Source organism: Papio anubis, chromosome 2 (assembly GCF_008728515.1).
Source record: "Papio anubis isolate 15944 chromosome 2, Panubis1.0, whole genome shotgun sequence".
NCBI classification, from domain to species: Eukaryota; Metazoa; Chordata; class Mammalia; order Primates; family Cercopithecidae; genus Papio; species Papio anubis.
The window spans coordinates 122,283,955-122,309,901 of record NC_044977.1 but is presented as its reverse complement, the minus strand read 5'-3'; the positions used below and the strand labels follow the sequence as shown (position 1 = coordinate 122,309,901).

At 34.1% G+C, this 25,947-nt stretch overlaps 1 protein-coding gene and 1 long non-coding RNA gene across 2 annotated transcripts in view; one reads left to right on the top strand and one right to left on the bottom strand.

The window, feature by feature from the left end:
• The window catches only part of LOC101003002 (EGF-like and EMI domain-containing protein 1), a 559,121-nt gene that overhangs the window by 494,800 nt on the left and 38,374 nt on the right, over positions 1-25,947 (top strand). The window lies entirely within an intron of this gene.
• Positions 1-25,947, bottom strand: part of LOC110742620 — a 68,237-nt gene that overhangs the window by 4,456 nt on the left and 37,834 nt on the right. The gene's annotated exons all lie outside the window — the stretch shown is intronic.

Sequence of the window (25,947 nt, the reverse complement as noted above, 5' to 3'; positions counted from 1 at the left end):
TATCAACAATTAAAGAAGTTATTGGGATTTTAGAGTAGATATTTTTATTTGCAATATATCCAAATATTTTTTCTTAGGACTAGAACATATTCTCTGATAAAATGCCACTGTATCTTCAGATATGAAAATGTGCATTGTTTAGGTACATGAGGGCTTTGTTAAACGTAGACACCTCAACTTTATGAGTAGAATCACTGGCTTTAGAGAATCTTTGAAGATCAAAAAGTGAGAATTGAGAGAGATGAAATCAAGAGACTCTGATCAGTGACACATCTTCGCAAATGCTCTGGGGCTTATGGAGGTATGCATGGAGGCTACCAGCATATGTTTTAAAGCAAGTGATTTGAAAAAGCATTACATGAGTGTGTTGGGAGGTAGTCATGCTGAGGTCAGAACTAGTCAGATCCTTTCCATGGCATCTGCAATTCTTTCATCTAACTTCCAAAAGAATGGTTGCTGGAAAACCTAAAGAAATGTTTAATTTTAATTTCTTTCTTTAAATTTAGAGATAAGGTCTCTCTCTGTGCCCCAGCCTGGAGTGCAGGGGGCAATCATCACTCACTGCAGCCTGGACCTCGTAGGCTCAAACAATTCTCCTGCCTCAGCCTGGAGCACCTGGACTACAAGTGCATGCCACCATGCCCCACTAGGTTTTTAAAAATTTTGTAAAAATGGGGTCTCACTATGTTGCCCAAGCTAGTCTCACACTACTGGCCTCAACTGTTTCTCCTGCCTTGCCCTCCCAAAGTGCTGGAATTACAGGCATGAGCCACTGTGCCCAGCGCTAAGGAAAAATGTAATACAGCATCTTTTAGGAAAAAACATTCTGGACTTAACCTTGAAATGTGTGCTACTGATTTTAATAAAATAACATTTAGCTGCCTCCAGTGTAAACCTTGCACAGATTCTAAAAGAGGTGTTTTTTTGGGTTTTTTTTTTTTTTTTTTTTTTTGCAACTTCAGAATGTAAATTGGCTATGATAGTTTGCAAGGTAGGTACATGTTCTATAAATAACTCAGAAATATCTCTCTGGCTCTTCATGCAGTACAATCTTCGCAAAGTAAAAATATATGATGAAGACTAAGTGAAATAAATATAATCATAGCCAAGTTTCGATTTAAAAAAAAAAATTCAATGTTTTTATTAGACTCAAAGGTATTTACATCCCCTGCATGCCCCAAGCTTTATGAAGGTATCATTGATAAATTAAAATTGTGTATTTTTACAGCGTACAACGTGGTTTTGATACATGTATATTTTGTGAAATGATTAAATCAAGTTAATTAACATACCTATCACCTGAAATATTTATCATTTTTTGTGATGAGACCATTTATGATCTATTTACTTAGCAATTTTTAAAATTTACAATATATGATTATTGACTGTAGTCAACATAACTCTCCAGAAATTATTTATCCTTTCTAACAGAAATATCTCAACCAACATCTCATTTCTCCCTTACCTCCCTTCCCAGGCCCTGGAAACCACCATTCTACTCTCTGCTTATACAAATTCAAATTTTTTAATTCCACATATAAATAAAATAATACAATGTTTCTTGCTGAACCTAATGTTCACTTAGTATAATGTCCCCCAAGTTCATCCATGTTGCTGCACATGATGGGATTTTCTTCTTTTAAAAGACTGAACAGTATTCTATTGTGGGTGTGTTTTTTCCTTATTCATTTCTTAATGCATTCATCTGTCAATGGGCACTTACATTGAACATGGAAGTACAGTTATCTCTTTGACATACTGATTTAATTGCCCTTGAATATATACCCTGAAGTGTGAATAATAGATCATAAATAAATTCCATTTTTGAAAATAAATTACCCAGTTTCAGGTATTCTGTTATAAGCAAAGAAAATGAACTAAGACAGATATTAACCTTTTATCATAAGTATAATTTGCAAATATTTTCTCTCATTCCATAGATTGTCTTTTCATTCTGTTCATTGTTTGTTGTTGTTGTTGTTGTTGTTGTTTCTGTGCAGGAGGTTTTTAGTTTGACTCAGTCTGTTTGTGTATTTTTGCTTTTTTGGCCTGTGCTTTTGAGGGCAAATTCAAAAAATAACTGTTCAGACCAATGTCAAGAAGCTTTTCCTCTATGTTTACAGTTCAGGTCTTACACTTAAACCTTTAATTCATTCTGGTTTGATTTTGTATATGCGGTGAGATAAGGGTCCAATTTCATTAGTACACATATGGATAGTTATTGAAGATACTGTCTATTCTCTATTAGGTGTTCTTGACACCTTTGTCAAGGATCAATTAACCATAAATTTGTGGATTAGTTTATTGATTCTCTATTCTGTCCCATTGGTTTATTTGTGTATTTTATGCCAGTACCATGTTGTTTTGATTAGTATAGATTTGTAGTATATTTTGAAATCAATTGGTGTAATATATCCAGCTTTATTCCTTTTGATCAAAATTGCTTTGGCTATTGAAGGTCTTCTGTGGTTCTCTATGAATCTTAGGATTTCTTTCTATGTCCATGGTATGTATACATTTTCCTATATAACAAACCTGCACATCCTGCACATGTATCCTTGAGCTTAAAATAAAATTTGGAAATAAAACAATTAAAAATGTGGGAAATATTTTAAAATGCCATGAGAATTTTGATAGGAACCACATTGAATCTGTAGATTTCTTTGGATAGTAGGGGCTTTTCAGTATTATTAATTCTTTTAATCCATGAACACAGGATATCTTTCTATTTATTTGTGTTGTCTTCAGTTTCTCTCATCAATGTTTTATAGTTTTCAGTGGACAGACCTTTCACCTCCTTCGTTACATTTCTTGCCAAGTATTTCATTTTTTATTGATGCTATTATATATGGAATTGCTATCTTGATTTATTTTTTGAATAATTTGCTGTTGGAGAATAAAAATGCAACTGATTTTTTATTCTGATTTTGCATCCTGCAATTTTATTTAATTTGTTTTTTAGTTCTAGTAGTTTCTGGTGGAGTCTGCAAGATTTCCTATATATAAAATCTTGTCATCTGCAGATAGAGACAATTTTATTTCTTCCTTTATATTTTGGACTTCTTTCTCTCTCTCTCTCTCTCTCTCTCTCTCTCTCTCTCTCTCTCTTTTCCCAATTTATCTGTCTAGGAATTCCAACACTATATTGAATAGATATGGTGAGAGTGAACATCTTTATCTTGTTTTTGATCTTAGAAGAAAAGCCTTTAGCTTTTCATTGGTTAGTTTGATGTTAGCTGTGGGCTTGTTATATACAGCCTGTACTTAGTTGAGATACATTTCTTCTACACATAATTTGTTGAAAGTTTTTTCATGAAAGGATATTGAATTTTTTCCAATGTTTTTACTTCATCTAATGAGGTGATCATATGGCTTTTATCCTTCAGTCTGTTAATGTGGTACATCTTATTTGTTAATTTGTGTATATTAAACAATTCTTGCATTCCAAGGATAAATCCTGCTTGTCCATGGTGTATGATCCTTTTAATTTTACTAGTACGTTTTGTTTGCTAGTGTTTTGTTCAGGATTTTGCATCGTTCATCAAGAATATTGGCCTGTAATTTTTGTTTGTTTGTTTTGTTTCTTTGGTGAGACGAAGTCTCTCTGTCACCCAGGCTGGAGTGCAGTGCCGTGATGTCAGCTCACTGCAACCTCCGCCTCCCAGGTTCAAGTGATTCTCCTGCCTCAGCCTCCCGAGTAGCTGGAATTACAGGTGTGAGCCATTATGCCCTGTAATTTTCTTTTATTGAAGTGTCCTTGTGTGATTTTTCTATCAGGATTATGTTGGCTTTATAAAATGAGTTTGGAAGTGTTTCTTCCTCTTCACCTTTTTGGAAGCATTTGAGAGGAATAGGTGTCAGTTTTTAAAAAATTTAATAAAATGTACCAATGAAGCCATCAAATGTGGGACTTTTCTTTTTTGGAAAGTTTCTATTTACTGATTCAATCTCTTTATCCTATATTAGTGTGTTCAGATTTTCTATTTCTGAGATGATCCAGTCTTGATAGATTGTGTGTTTCTAGGAATTTATCCATTTCTTCTAGGATATTGCATTCGTTGGAGTATAATTGTTCATAGTAGTCTCTCATGATCCTTTGTGGTACTGTTCTATAAATTGTGATGTCTTCTCTTTCATTTATAATTTTGTGTACATACTCTTTTTTTGGTGCAGCTAAAGGTTCATCATCTTATCAAAACAGCAAATACTAGTTTTATTAGCTTTTTCTATTGTTTTTCTAGTTTTAATTTTATTTATATCTGTTCTGATCTTTCTCATTTTCCTCCTGCTGCTGAATTAGGGCTTACTTTGTTGTTCTTTTTCTATTTCCTTGATGTATACATTAGGTTATTTATTTGAGATCTTTTTTCTCTCTCAATGTGTATCTTTTTTGCTATAAATATATCTCTTAGCACTGCTTTTGCTGCATGCCCACATGTTTTGTTAAGTTGTGTATCCATTTTCATTTTCCTCAAGATATTTTTTTATTTCCCTTTTCATTTATTCTTGACTCATTGATTGTTGAGAAAGGTGTTGTTTAATTTCCACTTTTTTGTGAATTTTCTGATTTTCTTCCTGTTAGTGTTTTCAAGTTTTAAAACATTATAGTCAGGAAAGATAATGGATATGATTTCAGTCTTCTTAAATTTCTTAATACTTGTTTTGTGACCTAATATGATCTACTTGGACAGTGTTCCATATGCACCTGAAAAGATTGTGTATTTTGCTGCTGTTGGATAAAGTGTTCTGCATATGTCTAATAGGTCTGTTTGCTCTGTGGTATTGTTCAAGCCCACTGTTATCTTATTGATTTTCTATCTAGATGATCTATCCATTGTTGAAAGTTGGCTATTGAAGTCTTCTATTATTGTATTACAGTCTACTTCTCCCAGCATTCATGTTAGTATTTGCCGTAGACATTTACATGCTGCCTTTTGGGGTACATATATATTTATAATCATTCTGTAATCTTAGTGAGTTGACTATCATGACCTCCTTTGTATTTTGTAAGAGTTTTCGTCTTAACGTCTATTTTCTCTGATACAAGTATAGCCGCCTTTGCTCTCTTTTGTTTACATAGAATATGTTTTTCCATTCCTTCACTTTCAGTACATATGGGTTTTAAAACTCAAGTTAATCTCTTATAGGCAGCACATAATTTAATCTTATCTTTTTATTTATGTAGCCACTTTGTCTTTTGATTAGAGAATTTAATCAATTTACATCTAAAGTAATTATTGATAGGTAAAGACTTACTACTACCATTTTGTTAATATTGTCCTGACTACTTTGTTCCATTCTGCCTCTCTTGTCTTTCTTTGTGATTTGTGATTTTCTCTAGTGGTATTATTTGTTTCCTTTTTCTTAACTTTTTGTGAATTTTCTACAGGTTTTTTTTTCTTGTAGCTACCATGAGGCTTATGTAAAACATCTAATAGCTATATCAGACTATTTTAAGCTGATAACAATTTAATTTCATTGGCATTCAAAAACTACACTTTACCTTTTCCTCCCTCCATGTTTGACATTATTTATGTCTCAATTTACATTTTTAATTTATCCTGTCCATTAACAAATTATTGTAAATACAGTTATTTTAATACATTTTTGTATTTATAAACCACCAGGTTTATTTACATACCACCATTACAGTATCAGAGTAGTCTGAATATGACCATATTCTTACTTTATAATGAGTTATACTTTCATATTTTTCATGTTGTTGGTTAATATCCTTTTGTTTTAACTTGGAAAATTCACTTTAGCATTTCTTATAAGACAATTCCAGTGGTAGTAATCTCACGTGGCTTTTCTTTGTCTTGGAAAGTCCTTACTTATCTCTCATTTATTTCTGAAAATTAGCTTTGCTGGATATAGTATTCTTTGTTGACAGGCATTTTCTCTTTCTTTCTTTCTTTCTTTCTTTCCTTCTTTCTTTCTTTCTTTCTTTCTTTCTTTCTTTCATGTTAACATATTGAATATATCAGCCCACTCTCTTCTCACCTATAATGTTTTTGCTGAAAAACTGCTGATAATCTTATGGATGTTCCCTTGTATGTAGTAAGTTGTCTTTCTCTTGTTTTCTAACTTCTGTCTTATGTTTGACTTTTGAAACTTTTATTATTATGTGTCTTGATGGAGATCTCTCCATATGTAATCTATTTGGGTTATTTGGGCTTCATGGATATGGAGGTTCATTTTCATCTCCAGATTTGGGAGGATTTTTTATCATTATTTCTTCTGGCTCCTTTATCCTTCTCTGCCCCTTCTGGAACTACCATGATGCATACATTGTTTCACTTGATCTTTTCTCAGAATTCCTGTAGGCTTTCTTTACTCTTTTTCATTCTTTATTTCTTTTCATTTCCCTGTCTGGTTAATTTCAAATATGCCTTCTTTGAGCTTGCTGATTCTTTCACTGCTTTATTGAGTCCACTGTTGAAGTTTTCTATAAAATTTTCAGTTCAGTCATTGATTTGTAGTGCCACAACTTTTGTTTGGTTATTTTTTATGGCATATCTTTGTTCTACTTTTTATTCTGTGCATGCATTGTTTTCCTAATTTTATTTTTCTTTTTCATTTGTGTTCATTTGTAGCTAAGTGGGCTTCTTTAAAATTATTTTGAATTCTTCGTCAGGAAGTTCATAGACCTCTATTTTTAGGGATCAGTTACTGGTGCTTTACTTTTTTTTCCTTTGGTGGTATTATGTTTTCCTGATGTTTATGATTCTGTGGACAGAAATTAGTGTGTGCACATATGAAAAAGTAAGCACCTATTTCAGTCTTTACAGACAGGCTTTGAACAGGAAAGTTCCACTAATCAGTTTATCCAAAGATTCTTGGAAGACCATCTTGCAGGGTTCATGGGTAGACTTGCTGCTGGAGTCCTAGGGCCTAGTGCAGGGTCAGAAGTTTGGCAGGCCTAGCGCCTGGGTCCACAGGTGTAGGCTTAGTGCCTGGGTCCACAGGGTTGAACCCAGAGCCTGAGTCCACTCTGGAGTCTGGACCTTGGATCTGCTGGGGTGGATTTGAATTCTGAGTCCCTGGGGTTCAGCTTGTGGCTGAGATTCACTGAGGTGGGCTTGTTTACTGGGTCTGTGGGAGTGGTCATATTGGAGTTTGGATCCTCAGGGGCAGGCCTTGAAGCTATATTCACAAGTCCTGAGTTGGTATGGACTATCCTGAAGCCAGAGTTACTGGGATTATAGCTTGGCACCTAGGTCCATAGGGGCAGGCCCAGGAGCCGAGGTCCACAGGGGCTGGCCTAGTTCTGGATCTAGCCTAGAGTCCAAGTTCACAAGGGTGGTTCTGGAGTCTGGGATTATAGGGGCCAGCCTAGTGCTAAGGTCTACTGGGGTGGACCTGGACCCTGGTGTACTATAGCCAGAGGCTGAAGCCTAGATTCATTAATGCTAGTCTGAGGCCTGAGACAACAACTGGGGCTAACCTGGCTCTAGGGTACATCCTGAAGCCTGGGACTGTAGGGTCCTGCCTGGCATTGGAGTGGGCCTGGAGACTTTGCCTGTAGGTGCTGCTCTGGAACTTGGGGCTATGGCAGCCAACCTGATGCCAGGGTTCACAATCTCCCCAGCATCTGTTATTTTTTGACTTTTCAGTAATAGCCATTCTGACTGGTGTGAATGCTGTCTCATTGTGGTTTTGATTTGCATTTCTCTTGGGATTAATGATATTGAGCTTTTTTTCATGTGCTTTTTGGCCACATGTATATCTTTTCTCCCATTCTATAGGTTGTCTGTTTGCTCTATTCATAGTTTTCTTTTGTTGTGCAGACGCCCTTTAGTTGAGTTAGATCCCATTTGTCAATTTTGGCTTTTGTTGCAATTGCTTTTGGTGTCTTCATCATAAAAATCTGTTCCTATGTTCAGAATGGTATTGCCTTGGTTGTCTTCCAGGGTTCTTATAGTTTTGGGTTTTACATTTAAGCCTTTAATCCATCTTGAGTTGATTTTCGTATATGGTGTAAGGACAGGGTACATTTTCAATCTTCCACATATGGCTAGCCAGTTATCCCAGCACTATTTATTGAACAGATGGTCCTTTCCCATTGCTTGTATTTGTCAGGTTGGTCAAAGATCAGATGGTTGTAGGTGTGTGGCCTCATGTGGTGCTTTTCTTCTCATATTTATCCTCCTTGGGTTCATTGGATATGTGGATTTAGTTACCATCAAATTTAGAAAATGTTTGATCATTATCTATCAATACTTTTTCCTTCTCTTACTGTCTTCTCTCCTTTAGATATTCTAGTTATGTGACATTTTCTTCCTGCTACTTTCCACTGGTCACTGGGGCTCTGATTGTTTTGTCTTCATTAAACTTTTGTGAGATAATTTTAGATTTGCATGCAGTTGGAAGAAATAATATAGAGAGAGCCTATGTATGATTTACTCAATCCCCTTTAATGCTAACATTCTGCAAAATTATAATACATATAACAACCAGAATGTTGAAATTGGTGTAATCAAGATACAGAATATTTCAATCATTGCAATGGTCTCTCGTGTTGCCATTTAATAGCCACAATCACTTTTCTCCATCCCTACTCCCTCCTTAACTCCTGAAAGCTACCAACGTATTCCCCATTTGTATAATTTTGTCATTTCAAGAATGTTATATAAATAAAATCATGCAGGATGTAACATATATGGGCTGGAATTTTTTCATCCAGCATAATTCCCTGCAGATTAGGTTTTTACATGTAACAGTTCATTTTTATGGCTGAGTAGTATTCCATGATATAGATGTATCACAGTTTGCTTAAACATTTTTCGTTTGGATTGATATGAGTTGCAGCAGTTATGAATAAAGCTGCTTTTTTCTATGAAAAGTTTTTAATACTTTTACATTTAAGTTAGTGATCCATCTTTAGTTAATTTTTTGTCAAGTATAAGATATATTCTTGCTGATGCATTAGTTGAAAAGGTTATCCTTCTTTATTGAATTCCTTTTGCACCTTTCCCGTTAATCAAGTGGGAATATTTCTGTGAGTTTTCTTATGGGCTCTCCATTATATTCCATTTATTGATGCATATATCTCTTCACCAATATGACATAGACTTGATTAGTCTTGAAATCAGGTAAATGATCTTACCTTATTCTTATTTATTATAACTGTTTTAGCTATTGTACTTTTTCCTTTTTCATATATTTTTTGGAAAAACTTGCTTATATATACAAATAATGTTGCTTGGATTTTGATAAGAATTGTATTAATCCCATATATCAATTCTGGGAAAATATTCATCTTTTTATTACATTGAGTCTTCCAATCCACAAATACAATATATCTCTCAATTTTCCTATCTTTAATTGTATTTATCAGTATTTTATAGATTTTAGTATAGATGATCTGTAAATATCTTGTTAGATTTACATCTTATTTTTTCTCTTTTTGAGCTGTGGTAAATATTATTGCCTTTTAATTTTATTGTCCATGTGTTTGTCACTAATATATAGAATATAACTGATTTTTTATGTTTATCTTTTATTCTGCTAACTTGTTGAACTCATTTTTTAGTTTTGCAGTTTATCAATTCCTTAAGATTTTCTGACAATTATGTTATATGCAAATTGAAACCATTTCATTGCTTTTCTGATCTGTTGTTATTTTATTTATTTTTCTTGCCTTTGTACACTGGCTAGAACTTCCAACCCTGTGTTGAATAGTTATGAGAGGAAATATTCTTGCCTTGCTTTCAATCATAGAGGGAAAGAATCTGGTCTTTTACCATTAAATGTACAGACAGTCCTTCATATCTGTGGCATTTTATCCGTGGATCTAATCAACAATGGAACAAAAATTTTTAAAGAAACTGAATGGTTGTGTCTGTGCTGAACATGTATACAGAACTTTTTCTTGTCATTACTCCCTAAAAATGCAGTATAACAATTATTTACATAGCATTTATACTGTTCTAGGTATTATAAGTAATCCAGAGATGATTTAAAGTATATGAAAAAAATGTGCAGAGGCTATATGCAAATACTACATCACTTTATATAAAGGACTTGAGCATCCATGGATTTTTGTATTCATGAGGGGTCCTGGGACCAATCTCCCATGGATATTGAGGAACAACTGTAATGTTAGCTTTAGGTTTCTTGAATATACTGTTTGTCAAGTTGAAGAAGTTTTCAATACTCTCATTTTTTCTGAGATTTTAAAAAAGTTATGAATGGGTGTTGAATTATGTCAAATGGTTTTTTTCTGCATTGATTAATTATCATATTAATTGTTTTCTTTATTCTATCATTATGGTGAATTAGATTGATTGATTTTTTAATATTGACCTGTTTTGCATGGTACAATAAATTCCATTTGATCATGTTGCATATTTTTTGTGCATATATATATATATATATATAAAAGTTTCATTCATATTTTGTTAAGGATTTTTGCATCTTTATTCATGAATGACCTTGGTGTATTCTGATGATACACAAATCATCACTCATAAGAATTAATTTCTTTCTTTCTTTCTTTCTTTTCTTTCTTTCTTTCTTTCTTTCTTTCTTTCTTCTCTTTCTTTCTTTCTTTCTTTCTTTTTTCCTTTCTTTCTTTCTCTTTTAATATCTTTGCCTGATTTTGGTATCAGGAAAATACTAGTTACACTGTTTTCTGGAACAAATTGTAGAACTATTATTAATTGTTCTTTAAACATTTGGTAGAATTATTTGGTGAAACCATCTGGGTCTATATATTTTTCTTTTGAAACTATTTAAATGATGAATTATTTGTTTCATAGTTATAGGGCTATAAAAATTGTCTATTTCTTATGAGTGAGTTGTGGTAGCTTATGTTTTTTGAGGAATTAGCCCATTTTGTCTACGTTGCCAAATTTATGTGTTTAATTATTTGTAGTAGTTCCTTATTATAGTTTTGTTATCATCAAGGTCTGTAGTAATATCCCTGTTTTATTACTGATATGGGTAATTTGTGTCTTCTCTTTTTTTTCATTGTTAATCTTTTGTTGTCAATTTTATTGATATTTTCAAAGAATCCACTTTGTGTTGCAATAGTGCTCTGTATTGCTTTTCTGTTTTCAATTTTATTGATTTTTTCTATTATCTTTATTTCTTCATTTTGCTTTCTTTGGGTTGATTTTGCTCTTCTTATTTTAAATTCTTAAAGTAGAAGTTAAAATTATTGATTTAAGACTCTTCCTCTTTTTCAATGCAAGCATTTAATGCTGTACATTTTCCTCTCATCACTGTTTTAGCTGTGAGTTCAAATTTTTGATATTGTATTTTTATTTTTATTTAGCTAAGTGTAAGTGTATTTATTTTTCCTTGATACTTCCTTTTTGACTCATGAATTACATAGAAATCTCCTGCTTAGTTATCATGTGTTTGGAGATTTTCCTATTATCTCTGTTATTGATTTGTCATTTGATCCCATTGTGGTTTGATTTTAATTCCTTTACATTTTTTAGGTTTGCTTTATGGTTCAAGATGTAATCTATCTTGGTATATATTCTGTGAGCACTTGACAAGAATGTGTATTCTGCTGTCACTGAGTAGTTAATGTCAAGTAGATCCTATTGTCTTATGGTATTGAGTCTTATGGTATTTTTAATTGGTGCAAGAGTGCTGTTGAAGTTCCCAACTATAATTATTCATTTGTCTATTTCTCCTCCCTTTCTAACAGATTTTTCCTCACATATTTCACAATTGTATTTGTTGGTGCACATGTATTTAGGATTGTTATCTCTCATTGGTAGATTGACTCCTTTATTATTATAAAATGTCCCTTCCTATTTCTGGTATTTTTTTCCCCCTAATATCTAATTTATCTGATATAGCCACAGATATAGCTGTGTCCTCATCAAAATCTCATCTTGAATTCCCACATGTTGTAGAAGGGACCTGGTGGGAGATAATTTAATCATGGGGGAAAGTCTTTCCCATGCTGTTCTCACGATAGTGAACAAGTCTCACAAGATCTGATAGTTTTATAAGGGGGAGTTTCCCTGCACAAACTCTCTCTTTGCCTGTTGCCACCCATGTAAGATGTGACTTGCTCCTCCTTGCCTTCTGCTATGATTGTGAGGCTTCCCCAGCCACATGGAACTATAAGTCCATTAAACTCTTTTTCCTGTATAAATTGTTCAGTTTTGGGTATGTCTTTATCAGCAGCCTGAAAATGGACTAATACAGTAAATTGGTATTTGTAGTGGGGTGCTGCTAAAAAGATACCCAAAAATGTGGAAGCCACTTTAAAGCTGGGCAATGGGCAGAGTTTGGAACAGTTTGGGGTGCTCAGAAGAAGACAGGAAAATGTGGGACAGTTTGGAACTTCCTAGAGACCTGTTGAATGGCTTTGACCAAAATGCTTATAACGATATGGACAATGAAATCCAGGCTGAAATAGTCTCAGATGGAGATGAGGAGCTTGTTGAGAACCACAGCAAAGGTGACTCTTGTTATGTTTTAGCAAAGCGACTGGTGGCATTTTGCCCCTACCCTAGAGATTTATGGAACTTTGAACTTGAGAGAGATGATTTAGGGAATCTGGTGAAAGAAAATTCTAAGCAGTAAAGCATTCAAGAGTTGACTTGGGTGCAGTTAAAGGCATTCAGTTATATAAGGGAAGCAAGCATAAAAGTTTGAAAAATTTGCAGCCTGACAATGTGATAGAAAAGAAAATCCCATTTTCTGAAAAGAAATCCAAGCTGGCTGCAGAAATTTGCATAAGTAATGAGGAGCCAAATGTTAATCTCCAAGACAATGGGGAAAATGTCTTCAGGGCCTGTCAGAGGTCTTCATGGCAGCCTCTCCTATTACAGGCCTGGAAGCCTAGGAGGAAAAAGTGGGTTCATGGGGTGGGCCCAGGGTCCCCATGCTGTGTACAGCCTAGGTACTTTGTGCCCTGCATCCCAGCTGCTCTAGTGATGGCAGAAAGGGGCCAAGGTAGAGCCTATTTAACCTGTTTTGATTTAGAGAAGCACAGAAAATGAGGCATACAGAGATTCACATAGAGAAGCCCTGTATATGGGAAGCAATCTGCCTGTGTGGCAATAGAGGAGAGAGCTTTTAGACTATGAAGGCTGGAAGTTTACAATGGGCCCTTACCCTGACTAGAACTTCCTGAAAAAAAAATTAGCAAAGGAAATAGTAAATGAAGTAAATATATACTAGTAAATAAAGGCTGCTATTAAATAAAGGCTGCTATTGAAGAATCTGAAAAGCATCAGTAAAAATTTATTGTAAGAGAAGAGTATAGAAGTGGGAAACAATATTTACCATCAAATAAAAAGTAATTGCCAATAGGAAAATTTTGCACAGAACACATTAAAGAAAACCCTTTGAAAAATTCAAACTAAAGAGACTTTTTATAAAGATCATATATAAAAATAAACAAAAAATGATAATTTTGAAAAAGAAGAGCAATTAAGGGGCGTTAGCTCTTTCAGATATTAAAATATTTTATAAAGCCTAATATTTAAATTTATGCAATATTAGGATATAGTGAGAAAGAATAAAGGAATAAAATAGAAAGTATAAAAATTAATATGAATATATACATACATTAGCATATGATAAAGATGATATCTCAGTTTTCTTGGGAAATTGGATAGCCACTTAGAAAAACTTAAGTTGAATCTCTACTTTATATCCTAACAAGATATACCTAAAATGGATCATATTTAATGTTAAAACATAAATAAATCTTAAATGTACTAGAAGAAAAATAGAATACCTCCTATAAAACCTAAAAGACAAGACAGAGCATTTCTCAACAGCAAAATGTACCATAAGATAATGTCAAAAGAACAAGTTAGGAATGCATTTGCCATACAATTCATATCAAAAAGGGCTAATCCCTTTAATATAAAAAATCAGAGAAAAAGATAATGTAATCAATGGAACAAGATGCAAAAGACACCAAGAGGCATACAGTGGAAATAAAAATAACTATTAGATGTATGAGTTCTATGTCACTCCAAATATATGACTTACAAATTGGAACTACCATGAAATATCTTTTTGTTTATTAGATGTTTAAAACCACAAAATTTTAATAACAGAATCTGTCAAAATGTGGGAAAACACTTACTTTGCTAATGGAAAGGTCAACATGTACAGTCACAAGCAAGAGAAATTCAAACTTTCAAACGTCTAATTGCAAACATGTATGTCCTCTGATGTTTGACCTAGGAATTTAATTTATATACATTTCCACCTATGTAAAATTACATCTAGACATATCTATTCTTTCAACCACTGTTTGTAATAGCAAAAGACTGGGAACAACCCAAATATCCATTAAAAGGTGAAGGTTTAAATAAATGATGATATATTCATACAACAGAAGGTAATAAAAATATAAAAACAGACTAAAACAAAGTATTCTTTATGCTCTAAAGTGAAAGGATCTCCACAATATATTATGTAAGGAAGCAAGGAGAAGGATTTAACAGTTTTTAAATCTACCTTTAATACTCCATATAAGGAGCCTGGAAGTCTCTGCTCCATCCAGTTTTCTAACAAGTTAAAAAACTGAACAGACTGAAAAATAACAAATTTTCTAGGATTCATCAGAGAGGTGAGGATACAGAACAAACTGCTACCCACAAGATTGGAGAGACAGTAAGATGAATACAGGGACTCATGGCTTACCATAGCAGAGACTTACAAGCAGAACTGCTGCAGGAACCAGTGCCAGGTATAAAAACCTGAACTATGATTGATAAATTGCTAGAGGCTCAGAGAGGACAAATCTGAGACTTGTATATCCCAATGGAATCCTGTCAAGAAGAGGTGGGGTATATGAGTTTAACCTGCAAGAGTATGACCAAGTTCTCATAGTAAATACTGGAGGAAGACTTCCCTTGTGTTTCAAGTACAGGGAGAGGAAATACACCAGAGTACTCTGCTCTTTAACAAGGCCTGCCCTCAGGAGAAGCTATTCAAACAGAGCCTTGCCTGCTGAGGTTTCGTCAGAGCCTAACTGACATGTGGGAAAGGAAATACCCAAATCTAGCCATCTTATCTCATGGAAAGGGAAGGGGGACTGAGAAATTGAGACTATTGGGAGGTTCACAGTCCAGAGACATAGTCCAGAGGCTCACTAAAACATTGAGATCTAATCATAAGCCCACAGAATGCTTTCCCACCCCTCGTCCCTTAACGAGATATTACTGAAGGCCTATTTTCAGCAGTTCCATTTACATGGTAAATCATTTCTAACTATGAAGAAAAAATTACTAGGAAAAAAAAGAATTTGAAGAAATAGAGTAAGCATCAGAACCAGATATGGCAGGGATTTTGAAATGATTGAACCTGAAATTTTAAACAACAATGAAAAACACGCTAAGGTCTCTAACAGATCAAGTAGACAGCATGCAAGAACAGATGGGCAAATGTAAGCATAGAGATGGAAATCCTAGGAAAGAAGCAAAAAGAAATGCTACAGATCAAAAACACTGTGACAGAAGTGAAGAATGCCTTTGATGAGCTTATTAGTAGACTGGACACAGCTGAGGAAAGAATCTCTGAGCTTGAGGCTATAACAATAAAAACCTTCAAAACGACAAGTAATGAGAATGATACAATAGCTTAAAAGAAATTATTTAGGCAGTTAGTAAGGGTAAGTGTATTAGGGTTCTCTAGAGGGACCGACTAGTAGGATATACATACATATACATATATATATGAGTTTATTAAGTAGTATTAACTCACATGATCACAAGGTACCACAATAGGCCATCTGCAAGCTGAGAAGCAAGGAAGCCAGTCTGAGTCCCAAAGCTGCAGAACTTGGAGTCTGATGTTTGAGGGCAGAAGCATACAGCACAGAAGAAAGCACAGGAGAAGGATGTAGGCTGCATACAGCACAGGAGAAAGATGTAGGCTGGGAGGCAAAGCCACTCTTGCCTTTTCACATTTTTCTACCTGCTTTACATTCTAGCTGCACTGGCAGCAGATTAGATGGTGCCCACCCAGATTAAGGGTGGGTCTGCCTTTCCTAGCCCACTGACTCAAATGTTAATCTCCTTGGCAACACCAACACCTTCACAGACATACCCAGGATCAATACTTTGCATGCTTCAATCCAATCAAGTTGACACTCAGTATTAACCATCACAGTAAGAAAGTCCTCTGTAAGGCTTCCCTTTTAACAAAAAGCAACCTCAAATCATTTTTTTTTTCCCAAACAAAATGCAGCCTGAAAAATCGAACTGCAGATATAGAAAAGCAAGCTAGAAGCTTTCACAGGTAAATGCCAGCAGCTTTGACAATAGGAAAAGGCCACCTGGAGGCCAGACATGTTCAACATAGGACTCCATCTTCCCTTTCCTTTGTCAACCGTGTGAACAGTAAGGAACAGACCTAATGTCACAAGACAGGTAGAGAACTCATTTGCATGATAAAAGATTATGGTGGGGTAGCCAGCTTCTTCACGTGCTATGTAAATGGCACACCTGGTCCAACGACCAACCTTTTGGGCCCTATGTAAATCAGACACCACCTCCTCAAGCTTGTCTATAAAACCCTGTGCATTTCATCACAGAACTGGAGGACCCGCTCGGGAGCCCCTCTCTCTCTGCAGAAGAGAAAGCTATTCTCTTTCTTTTGCCTATTAAACTTCCACTCTTAAACTCACTTCTTGTCCTAGATTTCCCTGGCATGAGACAACGAACCTTAAGTATTTACCCCAGACAATGATGCTGCTTCAAGAACAGACCAAAAAGTAGAAAACAAAAAACAAAAAACAAAAAAAAACAGAACAAAATATTCAGAGAGTGTGTGACAACTATAAAAGGTATAACATAAACATAAACAGAACACTAGAAGGAGAAAAAAAGTGAAATAAATGGAGAAATATTTAAAACAATAATGCTTTAGATTTTTTTCCAAATTAATGTGGGACACCAAATCACAGATCCAGAAGGCTAAGGGAAAATGAATCAGGATAAGTGCTAAAATCAAATATAAAAGAAAAATTCTGAAAGAAGTGAGAGGAAAAAAAGCACCTTATTTCTAGAGGAACAAAGGTAAGAATTATATCCAACTTCTCCTCTGAAACCAGGCAAGCAAGAGGAGAGTAGGGTAAAATTTTTAATGTCTTGAGAGGAAAAAAAAAAAAATCTCACCAACCTAGAATTCTGTACTCTGTGAAATTATGCTACAAAAGTGAAGGAGAAAAAAAGACTTTCTCAGATAAAGAAAAATTACAGTGGTTTATTGCTACTAGACCTGCTTTGCAAGAAAAGGATAGGGAAGGAAAATAATATAGCTCAAAAACTTGGATCATCATAAAGAAAGAAATAACATTGGAAAATAATAACTAACAGTAAAATAAAAACATTTATTTTTCTTATTCTTAAAGATAATAGTTTGTTCAAAATAATAGCAATAGTGTATTTACTTATGTATGCTAATATATGTATAGATTTTTTTACATGCTTATATATAATTGGAATGAATCACAGCAATTATACAAGTAATGGAAAAGAAATATCAAGATTATTTTGTTATTATAGGGTACTCATACTACCTGTGAAGCAGAATAGTGTTATTCGAAAGTGGACTTGGATTTGGTGTAAATGTATATTGCAAACTAGGGCAACCACTAAAAAGTGTAAAAAGAAAGAAGTAAAACTGATATGCTCAGAAAGAAGAGAAAATGGAACGTAAAATGCTCATTGAAAACCACAAAAGGCAAAGAGCAGAAAACAAACATAGGAACAAAGAACAAAGGCAGCAAAAGGAAATAGCAACAAATATGACAAACATTAATTCAAGTATACAGATAATCACTTTGAACATCCATAGTCTAACACAACTTAATACATTTACACAGTTGGATATTAAAATAACACATCTTATTAGAACGTGTGGGATATAGCAAAAGCAGTGCTTAGGGAGATATTTATAGCATTGAATGCATATATAAGAAAAAAGGAAAGATCTAAACTCACACATCTAAGTTCCCACTTTCGAAAACTTGAAAAAAAAGAGCAAATTAAATCCAAAGTAAGCAGAAAAATAGAATTAAAAAGTTAGAGGAGTCATTAATGAAATTCAAAACATAAAATCAATAGAAAAAAACAATGTAACCAAAAGCTGGTTCTTGAAAAGATCAATAAAATCGCTAAGCTGTAGTCAAGATAGCTAAAAACAAAGAGAGAAGACATCAATTACTATCATGAAAAAAGAATAGGGAATATCACTATATATTGCATGAACATTAAAAGGATAATTAAAGAATACTACGAACAGGCCAGGCGCAGTGGCTGATGCCTGTAATCCCAGCACTTTGAGAGGCCGACGCAAGCAGATCACAAGGTCAGGAGATCAAGACCATCCTGGCTAACACAGTGAAACCCCGTCTCTACTAAAAATACTATATATATGTATATGTATATATATACACATACATACATACACACACACACACACACACATATATATATATATATGTAAGCTGGGCGTGGTGGCGGGCGCCTGTAGTCCCAGCTACTCAGGAGGCTGAGGCAAGAGAATAGCGTGAACCCAGGAAGTGGAGCTTGCAGTGAGCCAAGATCGCGCCACTGCACTCCAACCTGGGTGACAGAGTGAGACTCCGTGTCAAAAAAAAAAAGAGTACTAAGAACAACTTTATATGCACAAATTTGCTAACTTACATTAAATGAACTAATTCCTTGAAAGACATAGTTTGCCAAAACTCACACAAGAAGAAACAGACAATCTGAATAGTCCCAGGTCTAGCAAAAAATTGAATCAATTAATAACCTTCCAAAACAGAAAGCAGCAGGCCAGATGGGTTCACTGGTGAATTCTACCAAACATTTAAAGAAGAAATTATACAAATTATCTTTATTATTTTTAGAACTCATTAGCAGAATGAATACAGCCTAATTCTTCCGATAAGACCAGCATTACTCTAACAACAATACCAGATAGTTATTACAAGAAAACTAAAGAGCAAACCAATATCTTTCATAAACACAAATGCAAAAATCCTCAACAAAATATTAGTAAATAGAATCCAACAATGTATAAAAAATTATATGCCACAATCAAGTGGGATTTATTCCATGTAGGCAAGACAGGTTCACATCTGAAAATAAATTATTGCAATACATCACATTGACAGACTAAAAAAGAAAAATCACATGATCATATCAATAGACTGGGGGAAAGCATTTGACAAAACCAGCATGATGAAAACTCTCAGTCAACTAGGAATAAAGGAAAACTTTGTCAACTTGATGAAAACAATCTACAAAAATCTTACAGCTAACATCATACTTAATGGTAAGAAACTGTAAACTTTCTCACTAATATCAAAAACAAACCAAGGATCCTGTCTCACCACTTCTTTGCAATGTTGTGCTAGAATTCCTAGCCGATGCAATAAAACATGAAAAGGAGATTAAAAGTATACAGATTGGAAAGTAAGAAATAAAATTGTCTTCTTTCACAGATGGCATGATCATCAATGTTGAAAATTCAAAATAACAATAAAAAAGTCTCCTGGAACTAATAAGTGATTATACTAAGATTGCAGAATATATATGAAGAATAAGCTTAATAAATTGTTTTCCTATATATAGCAATGAATAAGTGAAATTTTAATTTAACAGTATAATACCAAATCTACATGCAGAAAACTACAAAACTGATGAACATCAAAGAACTAAGTAATTAAATATTTTATGTTCATGAATAGAAAGACTCAAAATTGTCAAGATGTTAGTTCTTCCCAATGTGATGAAGACCCAATGCAATTTCAATAAAAATTCCAGGAAATTATTTTGTGGATATTGAAAAACTAATTCTAAATTGTAAATAGAAAGGGAAAAGACTCCAAAAACCCAATGTAATATTGAAGGAGAAAAACAAAATTGGAGGACTGACAAGACCCAACTTAAAGACTTACAATAAAGCTATAGTATTCTAGATAACCTGGTACTGGTAAAGGAATAGCTCAGTGAAGCAGAGCAGGGAGTCCAGACATAGACCCACACAAAGACATCAACTGACCTTTGACAAATGAGCAAAGGCAATACAATGAAGAAAAGATAGTCTTTTCAACAAATAAGGTTCAAACAAGTAGACATTCACATGCAAATAATAATAATAAAAGACAGATAAAATAAGAGATGTAGACCTTACACTGTTCACAAAAATTAACTCAAAATAGATCATGGATCTAAATGTAAAATGCAAAACTATAAAACTCCTTGAAGGAAACACAGGAGAAAATCTAAATTGCCTTGGCTTTGGCGATCACATTTTAGATACAACAAAACATCTTCCATGAGAGAAATAATTGATAAGCTAAACCGTATTAAAATTGAAATTTTCTGCTCTACAAAAGGCAATGTTAAGAGAATGAGAAGATAAGCTAATACTAAAGTAAAATATTTACAAAAGACTTATCTGATTAAAAAGCTGTTACCTAAAATATACAAGGAACACTTGAAAGTCAACGATAAGCAAATAACCCAATTAAAAATGGTTTAAGGATCTTAAGAAGCACCTCACCAAAGAATATACACAGATGAAAAATGAGCATATAAAAAGATACTTCACATCATATCATTTGGGAGACACAAATTAAAACAATGAAATACCACTACACACTTGTTAGAATGGCCAAATTTCAAAACAGTGATTATATCAATTGCTGATGAGGATGTAGAGCTACTGGAACTCTTATTCATTGCTGGTGGGAATGCAAAATAATATAGGCACTTTGAAAAACAATTTGAAAACAATTTGAAAAAAAATTACAAAACTAAACATACTCTTACCATATGATCCAGCAACAATCATCCAAAAATAATGCTCCTTAGTATCCAATCAAAGGAGCTGAAAACTTACACCTACAGAAAAATATGCACATAGATGTTTAATGCCGCTTTACTCATAATTGCCAAAACTTGGAGGCAATCGAGATGTCCTTCAATAGGTGATTATATCAATGAACTGTGGTACATCCAAACAATGGAATATTATACAACCCTAAAAAGAAATGAGCTGCAAGCTATAAAAACCATGGAGGAATCTTAAATGCATATTACTAAGTGACAGAAGCCAATCTGAAAAGGCTATATATCACGTGATTCCAACTATACTGTATTCTGGAAAAGGCAAAACTGTAGAGATAGTAAAAAGATCAGCGATTGGCAAGGGTTGGAACAGAGAGGCAGAACAGAGAATTTTCAGAATAATGAAAATACTCTGTATGATACTATGATGGTGGATACATTGCATTATATATTTATCCCAACCCAAAGAATGTTCAACACCAAGAGTGAACCCTGATGTAAACTACGGACTTTGGGTGACCATAATGCATCAATGTAGGTTCATCAATTATAACAAATGTACCATACTGGTGGGTAATGTTGATAATAAGGAAGATTATGTATGTGTGTATCTATGTGTGACAAGAGGGGTTGTATGGGAAATATCTGTACCTTCCTCACAATTTTGCTGCAAAACTAAAAGTGCTCTAAAAAAAAAAAAAAAAAAACCTAAGAAAAGTAACTTGCACACTTTAAAATAAGCAATGAGTCAAAGAAAAAATCATGAAAAAATTAGACAATACTTATGAAATGTAGCTATACAGTGATAAAGGGAAATTATAGCTGCCAATGCCTGTAGTAAAAAAGAAAAAAGATTCTACGTCAATCAATTCACTTCCCACCTTAAGCAAGATCAAACTAAACCTAAAACAAGTAGAAGGATAGCAATAATAAAGATTAGTATAGATATATAATAATAAAGTAAAAAACAGACAAACAACAGAGAAAATCAATGATAGCAAAATTACATTCTTTGAAAAGGTCAATAAAATGACAAAACCTCAAGTTAGATGTATGTTTAAAAACTGGGAAGATTCAAATTAGTGAAATCAAAAATGAAAGAAAGGACCTCTTTACTGACCCTACAGAATAAAAAAGAGGAAAAGGGAATCCTTTGAGCAATTGTAGGATAACAAATTAGATAACAGATGAACAAATTACTAGAATGACATGAATTACTGAAACTACCTTCTCAAGAAATAGAAAATCTGAGAAGTTAGTTTCTCAAATTAGACATATCATAAGTAGAGATTGGATTAGTTATTTTAAAACTTCCCACAAAGAAAAACCCAGGCCCAAATTGTTTTAGTGAATTATGTCAAATTTTTAAAGAAAAATTCATATAAAGTGTTCACAATTTCTCCAAAATATAGAAGAGAGACCACTTCCTACCTCATTCCATTAGGCCAAAGTTGCCATGATACGAAATAATATGAAGATACCACAAGAAAAAAAAAAACTACAGGATAATATTTCTTATAAGTATAGATGTAAAGATCTTCTACAAAATACTAGGAAACTAAATCTAACAACATATGCAAAGGATTAATTATACACTACGGTCAGGTGGATTTTATCGCAGGAAAACAGGTTGATTCAACGTCCGAAAACAATGTAATACACCATGTCAATAGAATAAAGGACAAAAACCACATGATCATCTCAATAGGCACAGAAAAAAGCACTTGAAAAAATCCAACAACCTTTCACAATAAGATCACTGAACAAACTAGAAATATAAAAGAACTTCCTCACCTGGTAAGGGGAATCTACTAAAAACCCACAGCTCACATCACACTTAATTGTGAAATAGTCAAAGCTTTCCCCCTAAAATCAAGAATAAGACAGGATGTCTGTTCACATCACTTCTATTCAACCTTGTACTAGAGGTTCCAGACAGAGCAATGAGATAAGAAAATAAAAAGCATGTAGCTGAGCAGGGTGGCCATGGCTGTAATCCCAGCAATTTGGGAGGCCAAAGTAGGAGGATCACTTGAGACCAGGAGTTCGAGACCAGCCTGGGCAACATGAAGAAAACTCATCTCTACAAAAAATACAAAAATTATCTGGGCATGGTGACACATGTCTGTAGTCCCAGCTTGTCAGGAGGCTGAGGTGGAAGGATTGCTGGATCCCTGAAGATCGAGGCTGCAGTGAGCCATGATCGCACCACTGAACTTCAGCCTGGGCAAGAGAGTGAGACCCTGTGTCAAAATAAATAAATAAACAAACAAATAGCAGGCATCACTATTGAAAGAAATGTAAAATATCTATTTGCAGATGACATGATTTTGTGTGTAGAAAATTCTTAAAAATACGCTTTTAAAAACTATTAGAACTAATAAAAATCAACAAATTTGCATGATACAAGATCAACACATAAAAATGTATTTTAATATACTAGCACAAAACATGCAGAAGTGAAATTAAGGAACAATTCCATTTAAAACAGCATCAAAAAGAAAAAAATGCATAAGAACAAATTTAATAAGAGCAAAAGTGATATACTGAAAACTGGGAAACATTGCTGAAATAAAAATCTAAACAAATGGAATGATATCTCATGTCCATAGATCAGACATCCTATTGTTTAAATGGCAATGCTCCCCATATTAATCTACAGATTCAACTCAATCCCTCTCTATCAAGAAAAACAAGGAGTAGAACAATGTATATTGTTCTGTATTACTTATATTTCCATAAAGAATGTCTAGAAACATTCACAAGAAACTAATGAAAGCATTTATATATCATAATGGTTGGGTTGAAACTGGATAAATGTGGGGCAGGGTAACTATATATATTGTTTTTCTTTTCATACCTTGTATTATTTTTTTAAAGTATGGGAAGAGGAGCAGGAGTGGAAATTATCTTACCCCACTCTAGCAGTGTGTAAGATAGACAAGCCTGGATTCATAGAATTAGACCAGAATGACTGACAAATAAGCAATGTATGGAGGTAGTCCTCATATAGGATGTGTGGCCACCCATTACTTTGAACTTCCAGAGAATATTACTAACATCCATTGAAACAGGAACAAGTAAAGGGGAGAAAGGCCAGCTTACTTAATACCAATGGGATTTTAATTTCTTTATTACTATCCCTACAGCAGCTGTAGCAAGGGCCCTCCCACATCTCTCCAGTCTTCCTTCTCCTCACACTATCAACTCTTATCCAAAGTCAGAGGGAACCTAGAGAAGGTAGTAGGTTTTACCTATGAATGATCCTGCTGTGCAAAGGAGAAAAGGTAGGCAAAGAAGGGGAAAAAGAGCAGAGGAGTCTGCAGGAGTTCCTGCTGATTCTTTACTTAACTTGGGTACCACAGGGCAGGAGATAAACTTTGGAGAAGAGTGCAATTAAGCTAACTCCACTTTGGCTTTTATCTACATTTAATTTGTTCACATTTGAGGGTTCAGATCCAAAATGAAAAAGGATTTTATGGATGAATGATATTTCATTGTATATGTAAACCACATTTTCTTTGTTTATCCACTGATAGACACTTAGTTTGATTCCATATCTTGGCTGTTGTGAATAGTGCTATAATGAAGGTGGGAGTACTGGTACCTCTTCAACGTACTGATTTCCTTTTTATGAATATATATACCCAGCAGTGGGACTGCCGGATCATATGGCAGTTCTATTTTCAGTTTATTGAGGAACTTCCACACTGTTTTCTACAGTTACTGTCCTACTTTAGATTCCTCCCAACAGTGTAGTGGCATTCCCCCATCTCCACATCCTCACTAGCATTTGTTACTTTTTGTCTTTTTGATAACAGCCATTCTAACTGGGGTAGGTAATACCTTCTAGTGATTTTCATTTGTATTTCCCCGATGATCAGTGAAATTGAATAGTTTTTCATATACTTCTTGGCCATTTGTATATCTTCTTTTGAGAAATGTCCATTCAGGCCTTTTGCCCATTTTTAATTGCATTGATTTTTTGTTTTTTTTTTTTGCTATTGATTTTTAGTTCCTTACATATCCTGGTTATTCATCTCTTGTCAGATCGATAGATTGTAAGTATTTTCTCACATTCTGTAGGTTGTCTTTTCACTTTATTAATTGTTTTCTTTGCGGTGCCAAAGTTTTTTAGCTTATTGTAATTCTGTTTGTCTATTTTTGTTTTGTTGTCTGTGCTTTCGAGGTCTTCGAGGTCTTACCCCCCAAAATCTTTGCTCAGACCAACGTCCTGTAGCATTCTCCTAGTGTTTTAGTAGTTTCATAGTTTCAAGTCTTATAATGAAGTCTTTAACCCATTGTTAGTTGATTTTTGCGTGTGGTAGAAGATAAAGATCCAGTTTCGTTTTTCTGCATATGAATATCCAGTTTATCCAGCACCATTTATTAAAGAGACTGTCCTTTCCCCCAATGCGTATTCGTGGTATCTGTGTCAAAAACAACTGAGTGTAAGTGTGGGGATTTATTTCTGGATTTTCTATTCTGTTCCATTCATCTAGGTGTCTGTTTTATGCCAATATCATGCTGTTTGGGTTATTTTAGCTGTGTAGTATAATTTGAAATCAGAGAGTGTGATGCTTCCAGCTTTCTTCTTTTCGATCAGGATTATTTTAGCTATTCAGAGACATTTGTGGTTCCATATATATTTTATGATTATTTTTTCTATTTCTGTTAAGAATGTCATTGGAATCAAGCTTGGACTTGTATAGAGATTTTAACAATATTAAGTCTCTCAACCCATGGGCATGAGATAACTTTCCACCTTATCATTTGCAGTATGATGCGTGGAACTGGAGGCCATTATGTTAAGTGAAATAAGCCAGGCTCACAACAACAGATATCACATGTTCTCATTCTTATGTGGGAGCTATAAAAGGGGGTCTCATGGAGGTAGAGAGTAGACTGGGAAGGGAAGAGGGGTGGGGAGATTAAGAGAAGTTGGTTATGGAATGCAAAGACATGGTTGGATAGAAGGAATATGCTCTAGTGTACAAGAGTACAGTAGGGAAATTATAGTTAACAATAATTTATTGTATATTTAAAAATAGCTAGAAGAAAAGAGCTTTAATATTCCCAAAACAAATAAAATATAAATGTTTTGAGGTGAGGGATATCCCAATTACCCTGATTTGATCATTATTCA